This window comes from Pseudonaja textilis, chromosome Z, assembly GCF_049901715.1.
Source record: "Pseudonaja textilis isolate UNSWEBS1 chromosome Z, rPseTex1.2, whole genome shotgun sequence".
In the NCBI taxonomy this organism is placed as follows: Eukaryota; Metazoa; Chordata; class Lepidosauria; order Squamata; family Elapidae; genus Pseudonaja; species Pseudonaja textilis.
In genome coordinates this window covers 56,270,754-56,292,801 of record NC_142008.1, presented here as the reverse complement: position 1 = coordinate 56,292,801, position 22,048 = coordinate 56,270,754, and positions in this window count along the sequence as shown.

The following is a 22,048-nucleotide window of genomic DNA, read 5'->3' as shown; positions in this document are numbered from 1 at the left end:
AGTGGAGTTTGTTTAAAACAGCCCGGACTAGTTTTACATGTTCTGCTTTAGTCTCCATATATATTAAAATGTTGTTCAAGTAGACCAGGACTCTCTTATACAAATGATCATGTAGCACTTCATTTATTAATTGCTTAAACACTGCAGGGGCCTTTGTAGTCCAAATGGAAGCACTTTGAATTGATAGCACTCAAGGGGGGTGTTAAATGCCATTTTCCACTCGTCCTACTCCTTAATTCTGATTTGGTAGTAAGCTTCCCTTAAGTCTAGCTTTGAAATTTTTTTTCCCTTTTGTGAGGTGTGCTAGCATATCTTTCATATGGAGGAAAGGGTACATGTTCTCTGCACTGTGTTTAAGTTCCTAAAATCAATGCAAAGATATTTTGATCCATCTTTCCCCCCCTCTAAATAACACTGGCGCAGCAATTTTTGGTTGGACTGGCTCAATGAAACCCCTTGTTATGCTCTTAGTTCTTCCAATTCCCTCAGGGACATGGCATACATCTTGGGTTTAGGGAGTTTGATGCCAGGTAGGATTTCTATCACACACTCAGTGGAGTGGTGGTGGTGGTGGAGCTTGTCAGGGGCTTTTTTGCTAAAAAACTTCTGCCAAGTCTTTGTATTCTTTGGGTATGCCCTGAGTTGGTAAGGTGTAACCAGGCATTGCTGTCTCTCAGTACTCCAACCCCTCAATTTCTTTATTTGGATTTTCGACAAAAGTCACATGCATTTGAAATTTTATGGTGCCTTGCTTCCAATTAATTTTGGGGTTCCATTTTTTCAGCCATGCAAGGCCCAGTACTAATGGCCATTCCATGCAAGGTGCCACTATGAATATAAGCCTTTCTTTTTGGTTCCCTATGTCTATTTTTAGAGGCTCAGTGGTGAAAGAAGCTGGCTCCCTCTCTGCTACTGACCCATCTAGTTGGCAAAAAGCGATGAGGGTTTTCATCTTTCTTATATCAATTCTCAATTTTCCTACCAGGGTTGGACTAATTAAACAGCGGGAGCACCCTAAGTCCAATAAAGCAGGGATTTTTATCACCCTGTCCCAGTTGGGGATAAACAATCTTAAAGGGAGGGTAAGCAATTCAATTGCGTCCTCTGGATCACTCCCGAAAGAGCTTGGTTCCTCCTACTGAGGTGCAAAAAATTCCTCCCCAAAAAGCAGAGGGGATGGAGCCTCTACCTGCTCCTCAGGACAGTCTTTCTCCCACGTTGGCCAGTTTTCACAGGTTTTTCTCCCGATGGGAGTTCTGATTTCCGGGCAGGTATTTGAGAATGACATTCTGCAGCTTGGTGCCCCCACTTCTCACAGTTGAAGAAGGCTGAGAGTTTCAGGGGAAAGGTTGTTTGTGGCTTGAAAGGCTCTTGCTTCCATTGGGGTGGGGATTTCTTCCACACTCATACTGCTCGGTAGTGATTTCTGGCCATATCGATCTCAGATTCTTCAGTGGTGAGATACCACTCACCACTGTAGATGGTTCAGTGCCCCTCTGGCCATGCAGGTATTGTAGAGGTCATCATTCAGCCCATCCTTGAAACAGCCTACCAGAATATCCTCTGACCAGTTCACACAACATGTGAAGTCTCAGAATTCTTCAGTATACTCTGCCACTGGCCGTCATCCCTGATTCACGGCTTTAACGTGCTCACGTGCTTTGCAATCTGCTAGGGGGTCTTCAAATCGCCATCGCATGGCCATCATGAAATGGTCAAAGTTCTGCAGTTTTGGTGCATCAGCATTATACAGGGTTACCATCCATCTGGCAGCAGCTCCCTCCAAGGCTAGGCCAACAACTCGCACTCGGAATCCTTGGGTCTGGAAATCGTGCCTGTGACTCCTCTGGTTCTCCCATCTCAGCTATCTTTTTTCCCAATGCCAATCAACCAGCAGGGCTTTTTGGAGTCCTTCAAAGTCACCTCATTCTCTCTGATAGGGTGTGGGAAGCAGGCATCTGGCTGGGTGGTGGTGGATGTCTCCCCCCAGCATTCACCTTATCGCTGCTCACTATTTTGTTTGGGTGTGATTTGCAGGGTCCCCTTGGTCGAGCAAAAATTGCTTCTTCAGGTTAACTGTTTTGGAGACGTTGCTTTCTGTAATGACAGCCTCTCCTTCTTACTTAAGAAAGTGAAGACTCTGAAAATGAAGGATTTCAGAAGGAACATTTTATTAAGCAGAAGTGATAGCACCTGATTCAAAGCAATGTTGTCTACCCTTAGGCAAGACCAGTATAATTACAGCAGCAGAGTCCCCTCCTTTTAGCTAGAATGTTAATTCAGCCACTCCCAGGTGTGAAGATGTTATTTCCCGATCACTCTGAGAAAACAGATAAGCATACATTTCCATGCCCCCCTCCCCCTCCACTGACTATTAGCATGAAATAAACCACATGGCTTTCCCTGCTATCCACCTCCCAAGAGGTGGGAAATCGCAGGACACTCCTGCGCCAGGATACCAGTTATAAAAATACCATTTGTCACAGAAAATACTAGTGATTCGATTCCAAGACTCCTCCTTCTTCCCATTGAATGGCAGTATCACTTTTTTGGGATCTGACAGTTTCCAAAATGTTTTTGATGAATGCCAGGGTGTGCCATGTAATTGGCCTTGTACCTTGTACCTGTTTTCTCACCACAAGTTGTGCAGACATGGTACATGGGAACCCATTCTGGTTAAATTATTCATGTAGGTACCTGTTCTCTAGTTGTTTAGCTTTCTGGATACTACAGTGGGTTCTCACCCTGCCATACCGTGTTCTGATGCAATTCTTTTGGTGTGACAGTGGATGATTACTGTTGAAATTCCACCCCTCTCCTAGAAGAATGAAATATTTTGAGAAATTAAAAAGGCAGAATATTATATTTCCCTAGATGAGAAATGAAGAAACATGTTTTTAGGGGGAGAAAGCAGCCCCCACCTTTTCTTAATAGCCCACAACAGATGTCAGCATTTAAGAGATAAAGAGATAGATAGCTCTACACATGGGCAAAGTAAATACTGCAGGAAGAAATCCATTCAAAACAGGATATTTTGAAATTCCCTGCAGCAAGGTCTGAACAAAGTTAGAATTAGTCCTCAGCCACAATAGGAATTGCCACAATAGGAATTGAGTCTGGCAACAGCCAATAGAGTACATGTTCTTGCACAGGAACAGGAAGTTCAAGTGCAAAACCCAAGAGCAAGAATAAAAAAAAACCCACTCTCAACTCCATGTAGTCAGCTGCACCAGAACCACACACATGTGATTTTGTTCATCAATAAATGGACCCTCAGGGCAGAGCCAACATCATGGTGACATAACAGACTTCCTCTGTGTTTCCGGGGGATCCATTGATATCCTGACAGCTGGTGCTCCATTCTGGATCTAAATCGCCTTGGAGGGTCAATAATCAAGGAGGGGATGCTCTGTCGATCCCAGGGACACCACAAAGCCCCTGGTTAATCCAGAGATAGCCTTTCTAGCCAGCGGGAATGTAAAGTGGCCATTGCGAGCCGCTATGAGGCTGGGGCAGCTGCCAATGGAAAGAAGAAATAGAAAGAAGTGTGATTGAGCTGGGTGAGAAAAAGATTTTTTTAAAAACACTAAAGAAAGATCCCCCTGGGAAGAACAGAGTGACGGGAAGAGTGAAAGATAAAGATGGAGGTGGGTTAATACTCTTCCTGGAAGAAAGTGGAAGAGGAAAACGGTTACCAGTGCAAATAAAGGTAGTAATTAATTAAGGATTTATGAATGGAGAGTAACTTTAAAACTGGACTGGATTTATTGGATTAAGTTAAGGGAAAATAAGAAGAGGTATTTGGACCTTCCTTTTTTTCTGATTTTTTAATTTCCTGTATTTGAATATAAACTTTGAAGAACTTTAAATAACAAGGAATTGCTATAACAAAGAGAAAAAAAATCAGTGCAACAGTGCCACCTAAAGTCAAACAAGAAAATAGACAGAGGGAGAAAGGGACTATTCGACCTTAACAGTCAAATAGTTACCTTTTTAGAATGATCTTTTCCAGGGTTTCCCAGGACACATCTCACTGTGGAATTTTTATGATTTTCTCATCTCCTGGCTATCTCTCCCAGAGGTGATAGGTTCCGGCCATCTCGGTTTCATCCCTCCTTTGTATCATGTGTAGGTTATACAAATTCAATATAAGATTAAATATATTCAGGTTACATCAAGAAGGATTTCTTTATCAGTCCCCCCCTTTTCTTTTTCCATTGATGAAATGACAGATACACAGATCTGACATCCTGCTCTCCTTAAAAAACTGATAGGTCTACCTGGAAAAAACAAAAATCATGTGTTACATTTGCAATTTAGGATAGTTTATCAGGGTATTTTAGGTGGAACTTTCATAGTAATGTGGGTGCTTTTGCATGTCATTTGGCTACCCACTCATTTTCTGAGGAAGGAAGGTGTTTCCAAGCTACTAAATATTGTGTGGATCCACGGTGAGTGCGCGAATCAAGGATATGTTTAATTTCAAAATGTTGTTCTCCATGAACCATGATGGGAGTTGGAGGTGTGGGAAGGGGGGGAGTCTGAGGTTTGAAGTGATCTCCGATTTGAGCAAGCTACAGTGAAATACTGGATGAATCTTCCTAAGTGGTTTGGGAAGTCGAAGCTCTACCATCACGGGGTTAATAATTCTGCAGATGGGAAATGGGCCAATGAATTTTGGCCCTAGTTTCTTAGAGGGTTGTAATAGTTTTAAAAAATTTGTGGACAGTCCCCAATCTTGAAAGGTTTAGGATTGCAGCGCTTTTTGTCTGCCTGAGCTTTAAAAACTGCTCTAGCTTCCTGTAAAGATAATCTTACCACTGGCCACATGGCTTGTAAGTTATTTATCCACTCCTTAAGAGAGGGGATTTCAGGTTCTTTGGTGGGTAGTTCCAGCATGGGGTTGAATTATTGGCCCATGCCTACCTCAAATGGGGTGAACCCCGTGCTGCTATGGACCGAGTTATTGTATGCTACCTCTGCAAAAGGAAGAAGGGCAATCCAATTGTCCTGTTGGTAATTAATAAAGCATCTTAAATGTTGTTCTAATATGCTGTTAACTCTATCAAACCGTCTGTCTGGGGGTGACTTGATGATGTCAACACCTGGGTAGAGCCTAATAGGTTTAAAAATGCCCACCAAAATTTGGATGTGAACTGAACACCCCTATCTGAGATAATCTGTTGGGGAGCTCCATGAAGGTGATAAATGTGTATTAGAAACATCTTTGCCAATGCCTTGGCAGTTGGGATCTTTTGGCATGGAATAAAGTGAACCTGTTTGGAGAAAAGATCAGTTACAACCCAAATGACAGCACTTTCGGGAAGCTCCACTATAAAGTCCATAGAAATCTCTTTCAAGGGTGCAGAAGGGTTTGCTACTGTCTGTAAAAGTCCAGGATATTTTCATTGTCTTCTCTTTGCAGCAGCACAGGTGGGGCAGCTCGCAACATAGTTTTCAATGTCCTTTTTGAGAGACGGCCACCAAAATTGTCTTTTGATGAGTTGCAGGGTTTTTACACACCCAAATTGTCCCGCTATTTTGGAGTCATGGCAGCGTTTCATGAGATCCATTCTCTGGCTTGCAGGGACATAAAGTTTGTTTTCTACCCAGGTCAGACGATCTTTGAGTAAATAAGTGTTTTTGTTAGCTTTGAGCCAGTCATCCTTAAGTAGTGCCTCCTTAAATATTGACATTGTTGTGTCTTCAGTCGGGGATGATTTTTTTTTTCTCTTGTGCCTGGGTGATTACTTTGGCTGCTAGTTGGGTTGGTTGGATCACTGGTTTTATAACCTCAATCTTTTTGCTGTTGTATTGGGGTTTTTTGAACAGGGCATCTGCTAAGAAGTTCTTTCTCCCAGGAAAATATTTGAGAGTGAAATTAAACCATTTAAAATATTGAGCCCACCTTGCTTGTTTTTCGGAGAGTTTCTGTGGATTTCTCAGGGCTTCCAGATTTTTGTGATCAGTCCATACTTCAAAGGGGATTTGGTTTCCTTCCAGGAAATGTCTCCATGTGAGCATTGCCCACCACACAGCATATGCCTCTTTCTCCCATATGGCCCATCTTTGCTCAGTTTCCGTCAGTTTCTTGGCTGTATAAGCGCATGGTTGTAATTGTCCATTACCATTCCTTTGGAGGAGGACTGCTCTAACTGTAACATCACTAGCATCTGCTTGGATGACAAAAGGTTGTTCGGGATCTGGATGCTTAAGGACCGGTTCTGCTGGGAATAGACGTTTTAGTTTTTTGAATGCTGATTGGCATTCCACTGTCCAGATAAGGGGTTGCCTTGGTTTGGGTTTCTACCCCACTTCATTTTTAGCAAGTTTGTGATAGGGAGGGCAATGTTTGCAAAAGCTGGAATGAACAGGCAATAAAACTTCGCAAACCCCAGGAATCTTTGCAGTTGCTTGCAGGTATGACATGGGTCCCAGTCGATGACAGCTTTTACTTTCTGTGGGTCCATCTCTATTCCCTCATGGGATATTCTACACCCCAAGTAGTCATTTTTTTCTTGGTGGAATTCACATTTAGAGAGTTTTGCATATAGTTTAGCATCTAAGAGTTTTGTGAGGACTGAATGGAGTAGCTTGATGTGTTCTTCCATCGTTTCCATGTAGATTAAAATCTCAATCAAGATACACTAGAACCCCTTTATATAAAAATTCATGAAGGGTTTCATTGCATAATCAATTGCATAAATATGGCAGGTGCTCCTTGCAGTCCAAAAGGGAGCACTTTAAATTGGTAGCATCCCAATGCTGTGTTAAAAGCTGTTTTCCAGGAGGGCGGAGCTGGCATCACAGCGGTACAGCATGCGATCTTTAAACTCTAAGATCGCTGCTGATATCTCCATTGCAGGACGGTCCCAATGGACCTAAACCGTCCCATAGAGATGGTGACTGAGGAGGTCACATCTTATTAATCCCAAGGACATCACAAAGTCCCTGGTAGATCCAGGAGAAGCCCCCTTTTCCCGTGGTGGAGAGGCAGCCATTAAAGCTGCTGAAGCTGGGACAGCTCCGGAATGGAAGAAAGCTGGAAAAAAAGTGTGTCAGTTTGGTGAGATAATTTTCTACTTATTTTTTTCTGGAGAGAACACCCTAAAAGACTAAAAATTAAATTTAAACGTGAAGATAAAAGTGCTTAAGTGGCGAGATTAAGCACAAATTAAACCTGAAGGTTTTTCTTTCTTTTTATTGGAACTTTGAACTTTTCAATTTTTAAACTGGACTGGTCTTTCCTTTTTAATTTTAATTTTTTCCTTTCAAAATAACTCTTTGGAAAAGTTTTTTTCTCTTGTTTTTTCTCTTTAATAATTTTAGACTCTTTTTATTTTATGCCTGGTTTTAATATTAAAGGGGAAGGGAAAGGAAAGGGAAATAAGTAGCACTTCCACTTGGAGGCTTGGACACATTGTTTTCCTTTCTTTCTTGTTGATACATTTGGTGCTACATTCAAGGACTGTGTGCTTTTCATTGAAAAGATAGTGGGAAGAGCATGTAGATGGTTTATGCAGGTGTTCTTCTGTGGAACTACTGATAGCTGGACTCTGGATTTGAAATTGAAGAAAGAAGATTGAAGTGACCTTGAAAAGAGAGCTGGAAATTTTGTTTTTTGTTTTAGTAAAGAGCTTCGAACATATAGTGGCAGTGCTTTGCTTACTGACAGAATTGCATTTTCTCTTTCCCTTTTTTTTTCTACCCCCCCCCCCCATTCGATTTTTATATTTGGACTTGAGTCCTTTGATGCAGGAATAAGACTACTTTTTCCCCCTCCCTCCTCCCATTAGCAAGGGGAATATACAGATTTCTGTTTTTTTAAAAAAATTTCCTATTTTTTTTATTTTTTCATCCTTTTTCCATTTTAATTTTTTTCTTTTTTTCTGCATAATTGGAACCAATTGGATTAAGATATTCAAGTGCCTGAAGATTTTTTTCCTCCCCCACCTTTTTTTGCTTTTTTTTTTCTGGAGTGGCAATTGGCTGCTCTTGCTTTTTCTTCTCAATTTTCCTATTAAGTATTCTAAGATGATCAGAAAGATACCAGCCTCAGCTTTTTCAATCCTGACTTCTTCCTCCTCACCATCTGGAGGACAACAATCAATACAGGTGATGTTACAACAAGAGAAGGAGAAAGAAGTGGAACTGCGGAATATTATGCAAGGAATTCAAAAGATACAAGTAAAAACAGATAATATTGAAAAAAGAATGGAGAATATTGAGTAAAGAACTGAAAAGACAGATGACAAAATTGAAAATATTCAACAGATGATGATGCAATATGAGAACAGAATCAAGAAAATTGAAGAACAAGATGTACAAAGAGATAAGAAGATTGGAGATATGGATACTCGATTGAGTGAAGTAGAAAGAGATAAGGGCAGATCTCTGCAATCATTGGGATGGGAAATTGATAGATCAGAATTCTATCTTAGATTTCAAAATATAGAAGAAGAAAAGGGTGAAAGCCTTGCTGAAATGATGACAGAAATCCTGGTAGAAGCATGAGAGGTAACTAAAGAGAAGATGATGGATGGAATGGACAAGGTTTTTAGTGTCTATACAAGATATGCAATGAGAAATAAATTGCCAAGAGAAGTTCATATCAGATTTACTAAGAAAATAATTAAATCACAAATACTTCAGGAGGCAAGAGAAAAAACACCAAAGTACAAAGATAAAGAAATAGTGGTACTGAAACAGGTACCGAGAAGAGTGAGAGAGATAAGAAGAGAATATTTATTCTTGACCAAAGAGTTATTTAAGAGAGGAATAAATTACAGATGGCTGATACCAGAAGGTCTCATGTTTACCTGGCAAGAAGAAAGACACAGAATTGATACAGTTGAAAAAGCTGAGTTATTCTATCTGGAATATTTCAGAGGAAGGGAGGAAGATAAGAAAAGAAGAGTCGTTAATTGAATTTCAAGAGGAATGTATAGCAGTAATTGAAAAAGAAAAAGGAGCTATAAGTGGTGTACCCAGAGAGCAACGAGAACCAAGATCTACTAGAGCAACAAATCCTTCTTATAAAGTCTAAAATGGATGAGAAAAAACTGATTACAATTAATATAAATGGACTTAATTCAGCTATTAAAAGAAAAATATTTCATAAACTAGAGAAATTAAAATTTGATATAATCTGCCTACAAGAAGTACATATTAAAAAACAACATGATTATATATTGAAACAACAAAAATTAGGGAAATTATTTAGAGCATTGACACAGTGTAAAAAGAGAGGAGTGGTATTATACATTAGAGATACAATCCCTGTGGAACAAATATATACAGATGATGATGGAAGGATTTTGATGGTGGAGATAATGGACAATAATCTAAAGATACTTTTAATAGCAATTTATGTTCCAAATGATAATCAAGAAGATTTTTACAGGAAATTACATGAGAAAATAATTGAGCTGGACTATGCTAATACCTGTCTGATGGGAGATTTTAATGGAATAATAAATAACAAATTGGATTATAAAACACAAAAAAAAAACAGCAAAGAAAGCTAGAAAGACATTGCCAAAATCCTTCTTTTGAATGGTAGATGAGATAAACTTAAAAGATGCATGGAGAGAGAGAAATGCGGAAAATATACAATATACCTTTTATTCAAATAGACATGCATCATGGTCTAGAATAGACATGATATGGATGTCAACAGAATTGCTTTCTAACATACAAGAGATTGAAATAGAAGCAAGTACCTGGGCAGATCACAATCCAATAACACTTGTATGGAAAGGACAAAAAAGGAGATCTAGATGGACTTTAAATAATACGATATTAAAGGAAAAAGACTTTAAACAGAAAATTGAGAGAGAATTGACTTTTTTCTTTAAAGAAAACACAAAAGAGGATACATCATTACAGAACCTCTGGGTCACAATGAAGGCTTATACAAGAGGTTTGATAATGGACTATACAAGGAAAAGAAATATAAAATAGAATTTTTTAAAAAAATATTGGAAGATGACTACAAAAAATTGGAAAAAGAACTACAGAAACTTCCAGAAAAAAAGGATATTAAAATTAAAATGGATGTAAAATGTACTATTGAAGCTTTTTCCTATCCAATAATATATTAAAAGGAACAAACAGTTAGATACGGTGAGATATTGAATGAAAAGGACTTCAATCTATGCAAGCGTTGGAAGAACAAGGTGTAAAAATGAATTGGTTTTCATATTTGCAAATACAATCTATATTTGATAAATGACCAACAATTCATCCAGTTGCGCATCTTTGATAAAGATGTTAAAACAGAAGGTATCTATGATAAGTTGACTGATTTAGATAAAATTTTGATAGATACTGATGAAAAAGTTATCAAAAAACTTTATGGATATTTGCTAAAGTTTAAATTAGAGGAAGAACAAGTAAAAGAAACTATGATTGCATGGGGGTAAAATTTTGGATATGGGATTGACTTAGATAAATAGCAAACATTGTGGTCTCAAAATTATAAAATGACAATGTCAACTGCATATAAAGAAAACTTGTATAAGATGTTTTACAGGTGGCACTTACCCCCAATGAGAATCGCGAGACTGTTCAAGAATAAATTGGATTAATGTTGGAAATGTCATCAGATATCTGGTTCATATTACCACATGGGTGGACATGCTCGGATGCAAAAAGATATTGGACTATAATCCACATATGGTTGGAAAAAATGACAAAACAACACATAGACTTTAAACCTGAGATATTTTTATTGGGAATTATACTGGAAATATATTGTAAAGAATTGAAATATTTGATTGTAAATGTTTTAACAGCGACTAGAATTGTATTTGCTAAGAATTGGAAAAATGAGAAAATACCTATGCAGGAGGAAATTATTAAGAAAATCATGGACTGTGCCGAAATGAGTAAATTGACATTTGAAATTAGAGAACAAGAGGATAAACAATTTTATATGATATGGGATTTATTTTATCAATGGTTAGATAAAAAGACATGGTAAAGAAATACATTAGTAAGCCTTACAATAAAAGTTAACAATAAAAGTTGGTATAGAATACAATATAAAATATATAACCATTGGATGAATGTATAAAATTAAATCATAATGAAAATTAGAATATCTCATATAAAATGATGGAAAAATAGTTTAGTCAAATGAATGTTTAATAATTGATATTACATAAGCACAAGCTAGATTGATAAGGTGAGAATTTATATAACTTGTGAGTTATGGTAAAAAAAGGATAGCACAAATGATTGTAACCAACTGGCACACTGTATGTATATAATTGAAAGAGGGTTTTATATTTTTATGTTTTGTTTGTATGTTTGTTGTAAAAAATAGAAACTTTGTTCAATAAAAAAAAAGCTGTCTTCCACTCATCCCCTTCCTTTATTCTGATGCAGTAATATGCCTCTTGTAGGTCTAACTTTGAAAAAAAGTTTCCTTTCGAGAGGTGGGCTAACATGTCCTTCGTGAGGGGGAGTGGATACATATTCTCTATGCAAATTGCATTTAATTTTTTGTAATTTACACACAAATGTACGAAGCCATCTTTCTTTTCATGGAATAACACTGAGGCAGCTATTTTTGGTTAGGTGGGTTTGATGAAGCCCCTTTTTATATTTTTATTGATAAACGCTCTGAGTTCTTTTAGTTCTCTGGGAGACATGCAGTACATTTGTGGTTTTGGGAGTTTAGCCCCTGGTAGGATTTTGATAGCGCAGTCTGTGGCACGATGGGGTGGGAGTTCATCACAAGCTTCCTTGCTAAATGCTTGGGCCAGATCCTGGTACTTGTTGGGGATTTAAATGGGTCCCGATCATGGCTGACTCTCTGAGTGGTCGGGTCCCTGGTATGGATCCTGGTTCTTTGACTTGTCCCACTACCCGACCATTCTCAGCTGGATCCGGGGTGGTGGCTCAGGGTCCCTTAATTCCTGGTTCCCTTGCCCCCCTACATTGGCGTCCTGATGCATCTCTCACATTGAGGTCCTCCATGGCTTCCCTCACAAGGTGATTTATGTACTGCCTCAGTCGGTCATCAGCCGGTGGTTCCTCGATCCACTCTTCCTGATAATGATAGGGCCTCCAACTCCAATTTCCACCTGGGTTTACGATTACCCCAGGTGAGGGTTACTCCCTTGGTTCTTCCATCCCAGCTTTTCTACGCCTAGAGACCTCCGGGGCTTTGCGGAGACTTCGCAGATAGCTTTGCTATCCTCGATGGGGTGCACCGAGTCAGTATCTGACTGGGTAACTGTCGACGTTTCTCCCCAGCATTTGGCTTCCCCTTGCTCTATTCAGAATGAGCTTTTTCAGAGTTTTCCAGGGCATACCTAATTCTCCTACCCCCTTTTTAGAATGATCTTTTCCAGGGTTTCCCAGGACACATCTCACTGTGGAATTTTTATGGTCTCTTCATTCCCTGGCTGTCTCTCCCAGAGGTAATAGTTTCCAGCCATCTGGGCTTCATCCCTCCATTGTATCATGTGTAGGTTATAAAAATTTGATATAAGATTAAATATATTCAGGTTACATCAAGAATGATTTCTTTATCAGCCCCCCCTTTTCTTCTTCCACTGAAGAAATGACAGATATATGGATCTAACACTAGCTGTTTTTTTCTCTATTGTGAACAGTGTCAACTTGTAAAGCAATCTTATGCCTGTTTTGTAGTTGCCATAAGCAATTGGGGGGGTAAACTTGAAGGAGCAGTACAGCAATTAAAATGAGAAGAAAACTCCATGCTTATCTTACAAAGATTGTAGCCTAGGCTACTGGATCTTTTGCCCACAAAAAATCCTTCATTAGAGAATGTGACTGATGGCACCCAGGCTATGAACGTGCTTCACTGCAGAATCTGATTTATAACACCCAGGGGGGAGGGGGGAAAGAGGGTCACACGTGATCATAAATTACATGTGGCTTCATATGGCTCAATGCTGACATGTTGCTCCTAATAAATATTTTGGATTTTTTTGACCCTTGGCTCGAGGCTTATGATTTAATTAGGGCAATCGCTGGAACCCTGACAAACTGTATGTATTGGAAGATGGACATCAGTAGGATATGAAAGTCTTTCAGTGCATTTCTTTTGATCAATCTTATTACATAATCATCCACCCAGACATTATACTGTATATATGTTTAATATCTGATAATGTCTTGAATAGTATCAATGTAAAAAAAATAACAAAATGGTAAGTATACATTCTTGTTTAGCTCACTTCAAAGTGAGAATATTATAGAAACAGTCAGGTTGTGACTATTTGAACACTGGACTATGCTGGTCAATTCTTGGAGGACTTAGAGGGAGATGCTAATGTTCCTGAAAAATATAGTAGTTCACCAATGCTTTTGTTTAAGCATTTCCAGGAGGATCAAGTCCCCTCCAGGAGTTTTGCCATTTTTAAAATTAATTACATCTTGAGCCTGTAAAAAAAAAAGAGGGTTTGTTGCAAATATATTAGAATCTCCGGCTGTGGTTTGAAAAAATGCATTATACTGAGTATCCCAGCTCTTCTATAATAATAAATTCTATATTTTGTACTAAAAGACATAGAAGAAATAAGGGACCAAAATGTTGTGTCAATTTTTGGCTGTGACTAAATCAGTCTGCCCTGTTCTATCAATTGACTAGCCTGCTTCTTCTTGCTTGGGAGAACCTTGTATTCTCAGGAATAGGGAACACAAGGAATATCATAAAATTATTAATAATTTTTAAATTATGCAACAAGATTACAGGCTGTCATTTACTCTATTTCAGATCAATCCAGTATTTTCACAGCTCCATTGTGAATAATGGTTTATCTTTTGTGTTGATCAGTTAAGCATGTCTCATTCAATTTTACATTCTGCAGTCTTTCTTTTTTTTTTTAATCAAATTTTATTAATTTTCAAAGGCAATACACAAACAAACAAAACATAAAACATAAAAACATAAAACATCTTTTCTGAAAGCTGCTTGATCCTGGGTTACATCTCTTCGTACAGACACAAATTCAAATTCATGTTCATTTTACATACCATTCCATATCTTATTACCATTTTCCATTTTCTATATAGCTTCTCGCCTCTTTTAACTGTCTTAATTTTATTTTATTTATCTCATCTCAGTTCAAATCATAATGCTTATTATTCTTTGTCTGTTTTTCCAGCTATCTATTTCTCTTTTCTCTTTAAACAAAACTTCTCCTGTAAACTGATTGGAGTGTGACACCTTTAACTCTTTCCCCTAAATTTATAATACTTAATATAATACATGACTTCCATTGGGATTCTGTTTAGTACATTCTAAAATTACACGTTATATTTTATAAAAAGAAATTTTTTTTATAAGTATATATTATAATTAAAACAACTATCAATGCCAATACAAATCTAATCATTAATATTAATATTCATTTATATCTTAAGCATTTTACACGTTACTTTTCAGTTGAATATCATACTTTTATGGGAACACTTATACTTTCCATATACTTTCCATAGTTATTTCCCCCCCACATCACATATTTTAAATCATTGTATCATTAAAATGTTCCCATTTCCTCCTACTTCAATTCTCTCATTTATTTCATTGCCTTCTTTTTATTCACAAAAATTTCACAAAGTTACACTAAATATTTTATCCCATTTTTTGATCACATGTTGTTTCCAATTTTCTAACATTATTTCTAAGTACAAATATAAGAATACAATCTTGTGTACCTTTGCAGAATCCCTTTTTCAATTAGATTTACCCATTATCTCTAAATGAATCTTGTTTCTTTACATCTTGCTCCCCACCATTAAGGCTTCTCATCCCTTCCTTCCTCCCTTGCTTGCTCTTCTCCCTGCCCTTTTTACCCCCTTGTCTCTCCACCTCCCTTTTCTTCTTCTGCTTTCCCCCTTTCTGTTTTTTCTAACATTATATCCACTTTTCACCTTATTTTTCTCTTTTTGGGTTGTTTTTTCAAGTCTTAAAATCCCCTTTTTCTTTTCCTCTTTCTCCCTTTCTTCCCCAAATAAAGTTACTTGTTCATCAAAGATGGCTTCTTCTTTGTCCCAATCATCTTGTTGCACAGTCAGTTTCTCATAAGTGCAAATTGCCATTTCTAAAAATTGAAAAAGAGTGCCAAGAGAGTCTTTCCCTTCTTGTTCTTCTTCTTTGTATTTTTTGTGTTCAATTTTCAATTCATCCACAAGTGATGCCATTGTAGAAAGAAAAAGTTTTTCCAAAGCAACCACCCAAGTGTTTTTAGTCAAAGATAATTCCCAAAAGTCCCAAAGTCACCAAACAATCCAAATAAGCTGTTTCTTTTAGCACTTTCTTCTTTCTTCACTTTCTCTTTCTGGGGTTACTGTTTAGTTACAAAGTTCCAGTTAAAATATATCTTTTAGAAGTCTTGTTAGTATTTAATAGTTCTTTGAGATTCTAGGCAATCTCCTCCTTACTTCCAAATCCTGCTCCAATTCTTTTCCTCTCCCTTCCCACTTACAGCAAAAAAAATATTTTTTTAAATATTCAGAAATCCTTATCCTTTTAGCATTTAATTAGTGCCAATGCGGGTTTTTCCGATTTCTCTTGCATTTCTATTCACTGTCATGTTAGGAAGGAGAGTGAAAAAAAAAGAAAAACTTTCCCTTTTAACTTCCATTCGCCACTTGTAAATCTCTGGAATCTTTCACAAATTTTAAGTTCCAGGGTACTTTCGTTGTTGCTTTGTCCTGGTCAGCAAAAAACCTTTCACTTCTTCTCAACTCCTCCTGCACTTTCTTTTTCTGGTTGAGCACTTCTATGTGGCGGCCATTTCTGACCGCTGCTCAGCTGCCTTCAGAAAAGGGGGTTTAGCCGGCTAGAGAAGATATCTCTCGACCCTGCCAGATCCTCCCTATCTTTGCTACCTTCTACGGAGGTGGCTAGCCCTGAAGCCGGATGGCTCAGAGCACTCCGGCAGCGAGCGCAGGCACAAACCGCGCACAGGCGCGGATTCCTGCCTGCCATGAAGCGCTGCCGACCGGAAGTCTTCCTACCTTGTGGTTTTGTTACAAGTGAGACAAGGTATCTTGGCAAATATGACTTTGTGTCTAATAGATGATCCTTGTGGTTTGGCTTTTCACACTTCCTTATTCTTTCTCTTGCTAATACCACTTATTTCACTATCTATAAAACTTGTATCATTATTTCTCTAAAATTAATATATTTTTATGTCCTGCCTTATTCCCCCCTTTGAGACTTTATTTAACAATTAAGTCTCACTTTTATGATGTCTTAGATTAGCCCTTACGCATATAATATTAGGTATTCTATCAAGACAGGTAAGTTTGACCAGGAAACTCTTAGCTAGGCAACTGAGCAAGAAACATGTTATGGTTTCTTTAACTCAGATAAGCACTTTAAACATATCAGCTTTTAAAATTTGGGACCCCTCTAGGTCATCTAGTCCAGGGGTCCCCAACCACCAGGCCCCGGACCGGTACCGGTCCATGGAACATTTTCTACCGGGCCGCCGGTTTGCTGGGCGCTGCCATCTTGTTTTGATGAGAAAGTGCTTCCGGTGAGCTTTTTCATTTGGAAAGCGGTGTTTGGGTCCTGAAGGAATCCTCGCACCTTAGTTTCATCGAAGGGGGTGGTGACTTCGAACAAAACTAAGGCACGAGGATTCTTTCAGCACCCAAGGCAAGACGAGCCGAGCGACTGTCCCGAAGCCGTCCTGAAGCCCATCGACAAAGGTACAAAGGAGGAGTTGAAGGTGGTGGGGAGAAGTGGGGGACGGCTGGCTGGCCGGTCGCTCGGCTCGCCTTGCCATGCGTGCTGATGCCAGTACTGGGCTGCGGATCATTTTGTGATACCGGTACCGGGCCGTGGCACAAAAAAGGTTGGGGGCCACTGATAGTCCAACCCCCTTTTTGATACATAAAATCCTTTAAAAGAATTCAAAAGAATATATCTTTCCACCACACACTCTATCCTTAACACATTAACATCTGTTTTACTTGTTCTTATTTTCAGTCATACATAGAAGGTCAGCTTCCGGAGCGACGCCAGTAAGGCCTCTTCTGCCCCATATGTTGCCTGCCCATTGCCAGTAGGGCAGTTATAGGAGCGCTTCTTCAAGCGTACCACTCATTAGACTCACCCATGAATCCCCTAATTGACTTAAATCCCCTATATTATTTCTCAAATTAGTACTTATGACAGGGGATCTTCCAAACATCATTTCAAAAGGAGATAACCTAATTCCTTTTATTTAGACTTTGTTTAACAATTCACCAACCTAATTTGCTATGCTCCAAAATTTTTATTAGGGCTAGCTGGTTTTGCACAATGTTATTTTGCATACTTTTCTTTGGCTAAGTTCCCAAGACTGCAGTCACCTCCTTTAAGGGGGTTTCTACCACAGTTTGTAGTCAAATTTAATTGTATGTCCATTAGCTCCCAGAGTGCCATCGGCCACCTACATGTAGGCCCTTCTAGAGTTCCAAGCTTCCAGGGCATCATTGGTATCTAGGGATTAAAGGGCTCTTTGCTTTCCAAGCCTGAATTCATTCCTTCGACATGGATTCCCCTCTATTGCTTTAATGAAAGATTGGCCTTATGAATCTCATTACACAGAGTCCAAATCACCCTTTGGGGAGGCTAGTATAGGGATATTTTTCACATTCCCTATACATACCTTCTGGGGCAGTCCAGTTGCTATTATTTGCTTCATGATTCTTACAATAACACACTTCACTACCAGTCACATTTTTTATTAGAACTTTGCTCAGTCCAGTCCTGTTGGGAAAAACGCAATAGCCACCCACAATCCAAATTTGTTGGATGCCATTAATCTCCCACATTTGATTCCACACACATACACAAAGGTCTTGTTGAAACTATTTTAGACAATTTCTTCCTCCCTTCTTCCTGTTGCATGGCGTTAAGGTTCTTTCGACACCTAGCTGACTTGTGGTAAGTTTTATATTTATATATATACCGTGTTTCTCATATAATAAGGCCGGGTCTTATTTTTTTTTTTTGACCCTTAAAAAATGGCTACGACATCTTTTCAGGGGTGAATTAATTTCTTCCCCTCCCTGCGCATCTTCGCCTAGGGTGCCCTGCCGGCAGCTATGCCTTGCCACCAGCCACTCCTAACGGCCAATCATGGTGGAGCGCGGAGGGCTCCCTTACCCCCACCAAGTGCCTTTGCTGCAGACCCGGGTCAGCGGGTAGGTGGGGATGTACACCGGCAGCGTTGCAGCTGCTTCTCAGGCCTCCATAGCTTCCATGGTTCCCGCCGGTGCTGGTGCCTCTCGCCAGTGCTGTCTCCAACAACAGCATCTGAGTTACTCCTGCTTTTCCCCCATCCCCATAAAAACAGGAAAGAAAAAACATTTTGAGGTACCTGGGAGCGCTGCACACTGCGTTTTGGTTTAATCCTGAGTGGCTGGGTGGGTGTGAGAAGAGCCGAGCGAGCGTCTCTGCTGCTGCTACCCTTGGTGCTCCAGCCTCAGACTCTGCAAGTTTCCAAAAGTCCTGGTGCACAGCCCATTCCTGCATTCCAAGCATGTCCAGGCCAAGCTGCAGCTGTCCCTCTCTCGCCAGTGCTGTCTCCAACAACAGCGGCAGCAGCAGCAGGAAGCATTCAGCTGCTTCTCGGGTGGGGGAGCCGCCTCCGTATCTTCCATGGTTCCCGCCGCTGCTGCCGCTGTTGTTGGAGACTGTGCTGGCGAGAGAGGAACAGCTATTTTATATATATATAAATATATTTTATATATATAAATATATATATTTATTATATTTATATATATAAATATATATTTATATATATATATTTTATATATGGATCTTTGGTTGTTCGGGTTTTCTCCCGCGTAAGATTCGAAGTATCTAGGCAACGTTTCAATGAAGTCTCATTCATCATCATATATATATATGATACATCATCATATATAATTTTTCCTATAATAAGTTGCATGGAGAGCTTATATTTCTCCTAGTTATAATTTCAGCTCGGCATTTTTCCTAAATTCTAATCTTTTGCTTTACAAATTAATATTCATCTCCCAACTCGGGCTATTGATGCTGGAGTTAGCTTTTCCCATTTATTAGGGACTAGTTGCAATCACACTTTTGGTTTTGGTGGTAGTCGTGTTGCTATTTCAAGGTTCCTAAATTGTTCATGTGTTCTTAGGCCACTTTGGTCCCATTAAAAGTTTGATATAAAGTTCCTCACTCAATGTAATTTCTGAACTCCCACCATCCAAACATTCAGTATTTACATTAGTCTCAAGACAATTATAAGACCAGTACATAGGTAAATTTAACAGTGGAATTTGTTCTGTGGTTGTTATTTTATGTTGGGGAAATAACATCGGCAACCACTCAGTCCTAAATAGAAAAGGAATGTACAGTTTCTTCCTTCCAGGATTTTATCAAAATCCACTGGTTTAAATTTGTGTACAACAAAGTTCAAGGGGGTGTTTGTGCAAGGACCCCTTTCTGTCTTAAAAGAGAGACAGGGACAATTCAAGAATATATTTTCTCACAATTTTGTCTGTTAACTCAGTTCTAGGCAAATCCTCCTTTCCATAGCACGGGATCCCCAACAACATCTCATCTCTCCTTCCACTACTTTGGCACTTCCATCTATAAAGTAGTGCTACACAACCTTGTTGGTCTCCTTCGCTTATTCCCTCTCTCATCAAGAATTGAGCAAGGTTCGACAGCAAGATGTAGTACACTAAAAGAGAATAATTATATCAAACTTAAGCAGCAGATAGCGCTAGATTTGGCGAAATGGGAAAATTTACAACTGTCATTAATAGGGAGAATATCAACAATCAAGATGAATACACTACCGAGAATTTTTTGTTTGTTCCAAACAATTCCAGTTAGGCTTGGAAAAGATTATTTTGAAGATTTAAATAAAACTGTGTTGAAATATATATGGCAAGGTAAGAAAGCGAGAATAAAGTTAAAACTTTTGCAAGATGCCAGAATAAGAGGAGGATTTGGTTTGCCTAATTGGGAGTTGTATTACCAAGCTACAAATTTGATGTGGGTTAAGGAATGGATAACATTAAGAAATACTAGATTGTTGACATTAGAAGGACATGATCTTTGTTTGGATGGCATGCTTTTCTATGGTATAAAGGAACTAAAACACAGGGGTATTTTAGAAGACATTATATACGGGAGTCTCTGTGGTTAAACTGGGAGAAGACTAAAAGGCAATGTTATTTGAAAATTCCAGTCTGGCTATAGACTATTGAAGCATTTTCTTATCCTATAATATATAAAAAGGAACAAACAGATAGATGTGGTGAAATATTGAATGAAAAGGGTGAACTTAAATCTATGCAAAAATTAGAGGAACAAGGTATAAAGATGAATTGGTTTTCATATGCGCATATACATTCAAGGTATGACAGATTCTAAAACAGAAGGTTTCTATGATAAACTGACTGATTTAGATAAGATTTTGACAGGTACTGATGAAAAGATGATTAAAAAATTGTATGGGTATTTATTAGAAATTAAACTAGAAGAACAGGTTAAAGAAATTATGATTGCTTGGGGGAAGAATTTTGGATATGGGATTGATCTAGAGAAATGGCAAAAATTGTGGTCTCAATGTCAACAGCATATAAAGAAAATTTGTATAAGATGTTTTACAGGTGGCATTTTCCCCCGACAAGAATAGCAAGAATGTTCAAGAACGAATCTGAAAAATGTTTGAAATATCATCAGATACCTGGCTCATATTACCATATGTGGTGGACTTGTGCGAATGCCAAAAAATATTGGACTAAAATCCACACGTGGTTGGAAAAAATGACAAAAAAGCATATAGGCTTGAAACCAGAGATATTTTTATTGGGAATTTTACCTGAAATATATAGTAAAGAATTGAAATACCTGATTGTAAGTGTATTTTACAAATACATTGTAAATGTATTTTATTTCTTTGTTCAGCAGAGTAATACTGTCATGAAACTGTAGGTGTTTTCATGTCAGGATTTTATTTTTAACCAACTGTTTAAAAAGAAAGTACTTTTGGGGTAGATGATCCAAATAGCATCATTATATATCATTTTTAACCAGTTATATCTTTTCCTATTTCTGCTCCTGTCACTTTTACCATACACTCATATATGTTTAGGGGTTCTACTCCATTGAATAAACACATAGTTGTTAGAAATAGGAGTGAAGCAATAAACCATTGAAGGTAATATGGTACCCAAAAGTAGTAAAAGTTTATTAACATATTTGCAAATACGGGTGCACACAAGATAGATCTAGATCAAAGCATGTAAAAAGTTTTTATATCCTGTCTCCCTACCAAGCTCACAATCTATCTGTTGCATCTATTAACAATATTCCCCCCAAACCCACCATGACATGGTGTAATTATGCATAAATCCTAACTTTCCCTTGCTGTTTTGCATAATTGGTTATATTTTGAAATGTGTCAGAAAGTGCCCCCTTTCTTTCTAGACCAGTGGTTCCCAAAGTGGGCGGTACCGCCCCCTGGGGGGGGTGGGATGCCTTAGGGGGGCGCTGAGAGGCAAGGGGGCTGGCAGGGGGGCGCTAAGAGGCGGCGGCGGGGCGCTGGAGGTGAGCAGCAGGGCACAATTCAGGGGTGAGAAAAATCCCGCCGCCATCGCATTCGAGGCAAGGCCCTGCAGGATCACACGCTGGTGCAAGGAGCTCAATGGGGTGATCCTGCAGGGCCTTGCTTTGCTCTCCTTTTCAAACATCCCACCACCATCGTGTTTGGGTTGGCAGGGTCTCGCCCTGAACGCAGCATTGGGAAAGGAGAGCAAAGCCAAAGTGGCTTTGAGTGGCATTGAGCCACTTGTACCAGAGGCACCTGCCCAAGCAAGTCCGAATGGAGCAGTGCACGAAGTCAATGGGGTGAGCCTGAGACAGGGAAAGAGAGAGGAAGAGAGAGAGAAAGAGAGAAGGAAGAAGAGAAAGAGAAAAGGGAAAGAAAGAAAAAGGGACAAAGAAAGAGGGGGGATAGAAGGAAGGGACAGAAAAAAAAAATAAAGGAGGGAGGGAGGAAAAAGATAATGAGATATCTATTCT